Here is a 9,140-nt window from a genome sequence, read left to right on the forward strand (position 1 = left end):
CACCTAGGGAAACCTACCAAACCTGTGCATTTTTGAAACCTAGAGACCTAGGGGAATCCAAGATGGGGTGACTTGCGGGGCTCTGACCAGGTTCTGTTACCCAGAATCCTTTGCAAACCTCAAATTCTGTCTAAAAAAACACATTTTCCACACATTTCGGTGACAGAAAGTTCTGGAATCTGAGTGGAGCCACAAATTTCCTTCCACCCAGCGTTCCCCCACGTCTCCCGATAAAAATGATACCTCACTTGTGTGCGTAGGCCTAGAGCCCGTGACAGGAAACGCCCCAAAGCGCAACGTGGACACAGCCACATTTTTGAAGGAAAACAGAGGTGTTTTTTGCAAAGTGCCTACCTGTAGATTTTGGCCTGCAGCTCAGCCGCCACCTAGGGAAACCTACCAAACCTGTGCATTTCTGAAAACTAGAGACCTAGGGGAATCCAAGATGGGGTGACTTGTGTGGCTCGGACCAGGTTCTGTTACCCAGAATCCTTTGCAAATCTCAAAATTTGGCTAAAAAAACACATGTTCCTAACATTTCTGTGGCAGAAAGTTCTGGAATCTGAGAGGAGCCACGAATTTCCTTCCACACAGCATTGCCCCACATCTCCCGATAAAAATGATACCTCACTTGTGTGCGTAGGCCTAGCGCCCGTGACAGGAAATGCCCCAAAGCGCAACGTGGACACAGCCAAATTTTTGAAGGAAAACAGAGGTGTTTTTTGCAAAGTGCCTACCTGTAGATTTTGGCCTGTAGCTCAGCCGCCACCTAGGGAAACCTACCAAACCCGTGCATTTCTGAAAACTAGAGACCTAGGGGAATCCAAGATGGGGTGACTTGTGTGGCTCGGACCAGGTTCTGTTATCCAGAATCCTTTGCAAACCTCAAAATTTGGCTAAAAAAACACATGTTCCTAACATTTCTGTGGCAGAAAGTTCTGGAATCTGAGAGGAGCCACAAATTTCCTTCCACCCAGCGTTCCCCCACGTCTCCCGATAAAAATGATACCTCACTTGTGTGGGTAGGCCTAGTGCCCGCGACAGGAAACGCCCCAAAGCGCAACGTAGGACACATCCAAATTTGTGAAGGAAAACAGAGGTGTTTTTTGCAAAGTGCCTACCTGTAGATTTTGGCCTGTAGCTCAGCCGCCACCTAGGGAAACCTACCAAACCTGTGCATTTCTGAAAACTAGAGACCTAGGGGAATCCAAGATGGGGTGACTTGTGTGGCTCGGACCAGGTTCTGTTACCCAGAATCCTTTGCAAATCTCAAAATTTGGCTAAAAAAACACATGTTCCTAACATTTCTGTGGCAGAAAGTTCTGGAATCTGAGAGGAGCCACTAATTTCCTTCCACCCAGCGTTCCCCCACGTCTCCCGATAAAAATGATACCTCACTTGTGTGGGTAGGCCTAGCGCCCGCGACAGGAAACGCCCCAAAGCGCAACGTGGACACATCCAAATTTGTGAAGGAAAACAGAGGTGTTTTTTGCAAAGTGACTACCTGTAGATTTTGGCCTGTAGCTCAGCCGCCACCTAGGGGAACGTACCAAACCTGTGCATTTCTGAAAACTAGAGACCTAGGGGAATCCAAGATGGGGTGACTTGTGTGGCTCAGACCAGGTTCTGGTACCCAGAATCCTTTGCAAACCTCAAAATTTGGCTAAAAAAACACATGTTCCTCACATTTCTGTGGCAGAAAGTTCTGGAATCTGAGAGGAGCCACAAATTTCCTTCCACCCAGCGTTCCCCCCAGTCTCCCGATAAAAATGATACCTCACTTGTGTGGGTAGGCCTAGCGCCCGCGACAGGAAACGCCCCAAAGCGCAACGTGGACACATCCAAATTTGTGAAGGAAAACAGAGGTGTTTTTTGCACAGTGCCTACCTGTAGATTTTGGCTTGTAGCTCAGCCGCCACCTTGGGAAACCTACCAAACCTGTGCATTTCTGAAAACTAGAGACCTAGGGGAATCCAAGGAGGGCTGACTTGCGGGGCTCGGACCAGGTTCTGTTACCCAGAATCCTTTGCAAACCTCAAAATTTGGCTAAAAAAACACATGTTCCTCAAATTTCTGTGGCAGAAAGTTCTGGAATCTGAGAGGAGCCACGAATTTCCTTCCACCCAGCGTTCCCCCACGTCTCCCGATAAAAATGATACCTCACTTGTGTGGGTAGGCCTAGCGCCCGCGACCGGAAACGCCCCAAAGCGCAACATGGACACATCACATTTTTTCATTGAAAACAGTGCCTACCTGTAGATTTTGGCCTCTAGCTCAGCCGGCACCTAGGGAAACCTACCAAACCTGTGCATTTTTGAAACCTAGAGACCTAGGGGAATCCAAGATGGGGTGACTTGCGGGGCTCTGACCAGGTTCTGTTACCCAGAATCCTTTGCAAACCTCAAATTCTGTCTAAAAAAACACATTTTCCACACATTTCGGTGACAGAAAGTTCTGGAATCTGAGTGGAGCCACAAATTTCCTTCCACCCAGCGTTCCCCCACGTCTCCCGACAAAAATGATACCTCACTTGTGTGCGTAGGCCTAGAGCCCGTGACAGGAAACGCCCCAAAGCGCAACGTGGACACAGCCAAATTTTTGAAGGAAAATGGAGGTGTTTTTTGCAAAGTGCCTACCTGTAGATTTTGGCCTGTAGCTCAGCCGCCACCTAGGGAAACCTACCAAACCTGTGCATTTCTGAAAACTAGAGACCTAGGGGAATCCAAGATGGGGTGACTTGTGTGGCTCGGAACAGGGTCTGTTACCCAGAATCCTTTGCAAACCTCAAAATTTGGCTAAAAAAACACATGTTCCTAACATTTCTGTGGCAGAAAGTTCTGGAATCTGAGAGGAGCCACAAATTTCCTTTGACCCAGCGTTCCCCCACAACTCCCGATAAAAATGATACCTCACTTGTGTGGGTAGGCCTAGCGCCCGCGACAGGAAACGCCCCAAAGCGCAACGTGGACACATCCAAATTTGTGAAGGAAAACAGAGGTGTTTTTTGCAAAGTGCCTACCTGTAGATTTTGGCCTGTAGCTCAGCCGCCACCTAGGGAAACCTACCAAACCTGTGCATTTATGAAAACTAGAGACCTAGGGGAATCCAAGATGGGGTGACTTGTGTGGCTCGGACCAGGGTCTGTTACCCAGAATCCTTTGCAAACCTCAAAATTTGGCTAAAAAAACACATGTTCCTAACATTTCTGTGGCAGAAAGTTCTGGAATCTGAGAGGAGCCACAAATTTCCTTCCACCCAGCGTTCCCCCACGTCTCCCGATAAAAATGATACCTCACTTGTGTGGGTAGGCCTAGCGCCCGCGACAGGAAACGCCCCAAAGCGCAACGTGGACACATCCAAATTTGTGAAGGAAAACAGAGGTGTTTTTTGCAAAGTGCCTACCTGTAGATTTTGGCTTGTAGCTCAGCCGCCACCTAGGGAAACCTACCAAACCTGTGCATTTCTGAAAACTAGAGACCAAGGGGAATCCAAGATGGGGTGACTTGTGTGGCTCGGACCAGGTTCTGTTACCCAGAATCCTTTGCAAACCTTAAAATTTGGCTAAAAAAACACATGTTCCTCACATTTCTGTGGCAGAAAGTTCTGGAATCTGAGAGGAGCCACGAATTTCCTTCCACCCAGCGTTCCCCCACGTCTCCCGATAAAAATGATACCTCACTTGTGTGGGTAGGCCTAGCGCCCGCGACAGCAGACACCCCAAAGCGCAACGTGGACACATCAAATTTGTGAAGGAAAACAGAGGTGTTTTTTGCAAAGTGCCTACCTGTAGATTTTGGCTTGTAGCTCAGCCGCCACCTAGGGAAACCTACCAAACCTGTGCATTTCTGAAAACTAGAGACCAAGGGGAACCAAGATGGGGTGACTTGTGTGGCTCGGACCAGGTTCTGTTACCCAGAATCCTTTGCAAACCTCAAAATTTGGCTAAAAAAACACATGTTCCTCATATTTCTGTGGCAGAAAGTTCTGGAATCTGAGAGGAGCCACGAATTTCCTTCCACCCAGCGTTCCCCCACGTCTCCCGATAAAAATGATACCTCACTTGTGTGCGTAGGCCTAGAGCCCGTGACAGGAAACGCCCCAAAGCGCAACGTGGACACAGCCACATTTTTGAAGGAAAACAGAGGTGTTTTTTGCAAAGTGCCTACCTGTAGATTTTGGCCTGTAGCTCAGCCGCCACCTAGGGAAACCTACCAAACCTGTGCATTTCTGAAAACTAGAGACCTAGGGGAATCCAAGATGGGGTGACTTGTGTGGCTCGGACCAGGTTCTGTTACTCAGAATCCTTTGCAAATCTCAAAATTTGGCTTAAAAAACACATGTTCCTAACATTTCTGTGGCAGAAAGTTCTGGAATCTGAGAGGAGCCACGAATTTCCTTCCACCCAGCGTTGCCCCACATCTCCCGATAAAAATGATACCTCACTTGTGTGCGTAGGCCTAGCGCCCGTGACAGGAAATGCCCCAAAGCGCAACGTGGACACAGCCAAATTTTTGAAGGAAAACAGAGGTGTTTTTTGCAAAGTGCCTACCTGTAGATTTTGGCCTGTAGCTCAGCCGCCACCTAGGGAAACCTACCAAACCCGTGCATTTCTGAAAACTAGAGACCTAGGGGAATCCAAGATGGGGTGACTTGTGTGGCTCGGACCAGGTTCTGTTACCCAGAATCCTTTGCAAATCTCAAAATTTGGCTAAAAAAACACATGTTCCTAACATTTATGTGGCAGAAAGTGCTGGAATCTGAGAGGAGCCACTAATTTCCTTCCACCCAGCGTTCCCCCACGTCTCCCGATAAAAATGATACCTCACTTGTGTGGGTAGGCCTAGCGCCCGCGACAGGAAACGCCCCAAAGCGCAACGTGGACACATCCAAATTTGTGAAGGAAAATAAGGTGTTTTTTGCAAAGTGACTACCTGTAGATTTTGGCCTGTAGCTCAGCCGCCACCTAGGGAAACCTACCAAACCTGTGCATTTCTGAAAACTAGAGACCTAGAGGAATCCAAGATGGGGTGACTTGTGTGGCTCAGACCAGGTTCTGTTACCCAGAATCCTTTGCAAACCTCAAAATTTGGCTAAAAAAACACATGTTTCTCACATTTCTGTGGCAGAAAGTTCTGGAATCTGAGAGGAGCCACGAATTTCCTTCCACCCAGCGTTCCCCCACGTCTCCCGATAAAAATGATACCTCACTTGTGTGGGTAGGCCTAGCGCCCGCGACAGGAAACGCCCCAAAGCGCAACGTGGACACATCAAATTTTTTCATTGAAAACAGTGCCTACCTGTAGATTTTGGCCTCTAGCTCAGCCGGCACCTAGGGAAACCTACCAAACCTGTGCATTTTTGAAACCTAGAGACCAAGGGGAATCCAAGATGGGGTGACTTGTGTGGCTCGGACCAGGGTCTGTTACCCAGAATCCTTTGCAAACCTCAAAATTTGGCTAAAACAACACATGTTCCTAACATTTCTGTGGCAGAAAGTTCTGGAATCTGAGAGGAGCCACAAATTTCCTTCCACCCAGCGTTCCCCACGTCTCCCGATAAAAATGATACCTCACTTGTGTGGGTAGGCCTAGCGCCCGCGACAGGAAACGCCCCAAAGCGCAACGTGGACACATCCAAATTTGTGAAGGAAAACAGAGGTGTTTTTTGCAAAGTGCCTACCTGTAGATTTTGGCTTGTAGCTCAGCCGCCACCTAGGAAAACCTACCAAACCTGTGCATTTCTGAAAACTAGAGACCAAGGGGAATCCAAGATGGGGTGACTTGTGTGGCTCGGACCAGGTTCTGTTACCCAGAATCCTTTGCAAACCTCAAAAATTGGCTAAAAAAACACATGTTCCTCACATTTCTGTGGCAGAAAGTTCTGGAATCTGAGAGGAGCCACGAATTTCCTTCCACCCAGCGTTCCCCCACGTCTCCCGATAAAAATGATACCTCACTTGTGTGGGTAGGCCTAGCGCCCGCGACAGCAGACACCCCAAAACGCAACGTGGACACATTACATTTTTTCATTGAAAACAGTGCCTACCTGTAGATTTTGGCCTCTAGCTCAGCCGGCACCTAGGGAAACCTACCAAACATGTGCATTTTTGAAATCTAGAGACCTAGGGGAATCCAAGATGGGGTGACTTGCGGGGCTCTGACCAGGTTCTGTTACCCAGAATCCTTTGCAAACCTCAAATTCTGTCTAAAAAAACACATTTTCCACACATTTCGGTGACAGAAAGTTCTGGAATCTGAGTGGAGCCACAAATTTCCTTCCACCCAGCGTTCCCCCACGTCTCCCGACAAAAATGATACCTCACTTGTGTGCGTAGGCCTAGAGCCCGTGACAGGAAACGCCCCAAAGCGCAACGTGGACACATCCAAATTTGTGAAGGAAAACAGAGGTGTTTTTTGCAAAGTGCCTACCTGTAGATTTTGGCCTGTAGCTCAGCCGCCACCTAGGGAAACCTACCAAACCTGTGCATTTCTGAAAACTAGAGACCTAGGGGAATCCAAGATGGGGTGACTTGTGTGGCTCGGACCAGGGTCTGTTACCCAGAATCCTTTGCAAACCTCAACATTTGGCTAAAAAAACACATGTTCCTAACATTTCTGTGGCAGAAAGTTCTGGAATCTGAGAGGAGCCACAAATTCCCTTCCACCCAGCGTTCCCCCACGTCTCCCGATAAAAATGATACCTCACTTGTGTGGGTAGGCCTAGCGCCCGCGACAGGAAACGCCCCAAAGCGCAACGTAGACACATCCAAATTTGTGAAGGAAAACAGAGGTGTTTTTTGCAAAGTGCCTACCTGTAGATTTTGGCTTGTAGCTCAGCCGCCACCTAGGGAAACCTACCAAACCTGTGCATTTCTGAAAACTAGAGACCAAGGGGAATCCAAGATGGGGTGACTTGTGTGGCTCGGACCAGGTTCTGTTACCCAGAATCCTTTGCAAACCTCAAAATTTGGCTAAAAAAACACATGTTCCTAACATTTCTGTGGCAGAAAGTTCTGGAATCTGAGAGGAGCCACAAATTTCCTTTGACCCAGCGTTCCCCCACGTCTCCCGATAAAAATGATACCTCACTTGTGTGGGTAGGCCTAGCGCCCGCGACAGCAAACGCCCCAAAGCGCAACGTGGACACATCCAAATTTGTGAAGGAAAACAGAGGTGTTTTTTGCAAAGTGCCTACCTGTAGATTTTGGCCTGTAGCTCAGCCGCCACCTAGGGAAACCTACCAAACCTGTGCATTTCTGAAAACTAGAGACCTAGGGGAATCCAAGATGGGGTGACTTGTGTGGCTCGGACCAGGGTCTGTTACCCAGAATCCTTTGCAAACCTCAAAATTTGGCTAAAAAAACACATGTTCCTAACATTTCTGTGGCAGAAAGTTCTGGAATCTGAGAGGAGCCACAAATTTCCTTCCACCCAGCGTTCCCCCACGTCTCCCGATAAAAATGATACCTCACTTGTGTGGGTAGGCCTAGCGCCCGCGACAGGAAACGCCCCAAAGCGCAACGTGGACACATCCAAATTTGTGAAGGAAAACAGAGGTGTTTTTTGCAAAGTGCCTACCTGTAGATTTTGGCTTGTAGCTCAGCCGCCACCTAGGGAAACCTACCAAACCTGTGCATTTCTGAAAACTAGAGACCAAGGGGAATCCAAGATGGGGTGACTTGTGTGGCTCAGACCAGGTTCTGTTACCCAGAATCCTTTGCAAACCTCAAAATTTGGCTAAAAAAACACATGTTCCTCACATTTCTGTGGCAGAAAGTTCTGGAATCTGAGAGGAGCCACGAATTTCCTTCCACCCAGCGTTCCCCCACGTCTCTCGATAAAAATGATACCTCACTTGTGTGGGTAGGCCTAGCGCCCGCGACAGCAGACCCCCCAAAACGCAACGTGGACACATCACATTTTTTCATTGAAAACAGTGCCTACCTGTAGATTTTGGCCTCTAGCTCAGCCGGCACCTAGGGAAACCTACCAAACCTGTGCATTTTTGAAACCTAGAGACCTAGGGGAATCCAAGATGTGGTGACTTGCGGGGCTCTGACCAGGTTCTGTTACCCAGAATCCTTTGCAAACCTCAAATTCTGTCTAAAAAAACACATTTTCCACACATTTCGGTGACAGAAAGTTCTGGAATCTGAGTGGAGCCACAAATTTCCTTCCACCCAGCGTTCCCCCACGTCTCCCGATAAAAATGATACCTCACTTGTGTGCGTAGGCCTAGAGCCCGTGACAGGAAACGCCCCAAAGCGCAACGTGGACACAGCCACATTTTTTAAGGAAAACAGAGGTGTTTTTTGCAAAGTGCCTACCTGTAGATTTTGGCCTGTAGCTCAGCCGCCACCTAGGGAAACCTACCAAACCTGTGCATTTCTGAAAACTAGAGACCTAGGGGAATCCAAGATGGGGTGACTTGTGTGGCTCGGACCAGGGTCTGTTACCCAGAATCCTTTGCAAATCTCAAAATTTGGCTAAAAAAACACATGTTCCTAACATTTCTGTGGCAGAAAGTTCTGGAATCTGAGAGGAGCCACGAATTTCCTTCCACCCAGCGTTGCCCCACATCTCCCGATAAAAATGATACCTCACTTGTGTGCGTAGGCCTAGCGCCCGTGACAGGAAATGCCCCAAAGCGCAACGTGGACACAGCCAAATTTTTGAAGGAAAACAGAGGTGTTTTTTGCAAAGTGCCTACCTGTAGATTTTGGCCTGTAGCTCAGCCGCCACCTAGGGAAACCTACCAAACCCGTGCATTTCTGAAAACTAGAGACTTAGGGGAATCCAAGATGGGGTGACTTGTGTGGCTCGGACCAGGTTCTGTTATCCAGAATCCTTTGCAAACCTCAAAATTTGGCTAAAAAAACACATGTTCCTAACATTTCTGTGGCAGAAAGTTCTGGAATCTGAGAGGAGCCACAAATTTCCTTCCACCCAGCGTTCCCCCACGTCTCCCGATAAAAATGATACCTCACTTGTGTGGGTAGGCCTAGCGCCCGCGACAGGAAACGCCCCAAAGCGCAACGTAGGACACATCCAAATTTGAGAAGGAAAACAGAGGTGTTTTTTGCAAAGTGCCTACCTGTAGATTTTGGCCTGTAGCTCAGCCGCCACCTAGGGAAACCTACC

This window comes from Pleurodeles waltl, chromosome 4_1, assembly GCF_031143425.1.
Source record: "Pleurodeles waltl isolate 20211129_DDA chromosome 4_1, aPleWal1.hap1.20221129, whole genome shotgun sequence".
Taxonomy (NCBI): domain Eukaryota; kingdom Metazoa; phylum Chordata; class Amphibia; order Caudata; family Salamandridae; genus Pleurodeles; species Pleurodeles waltl.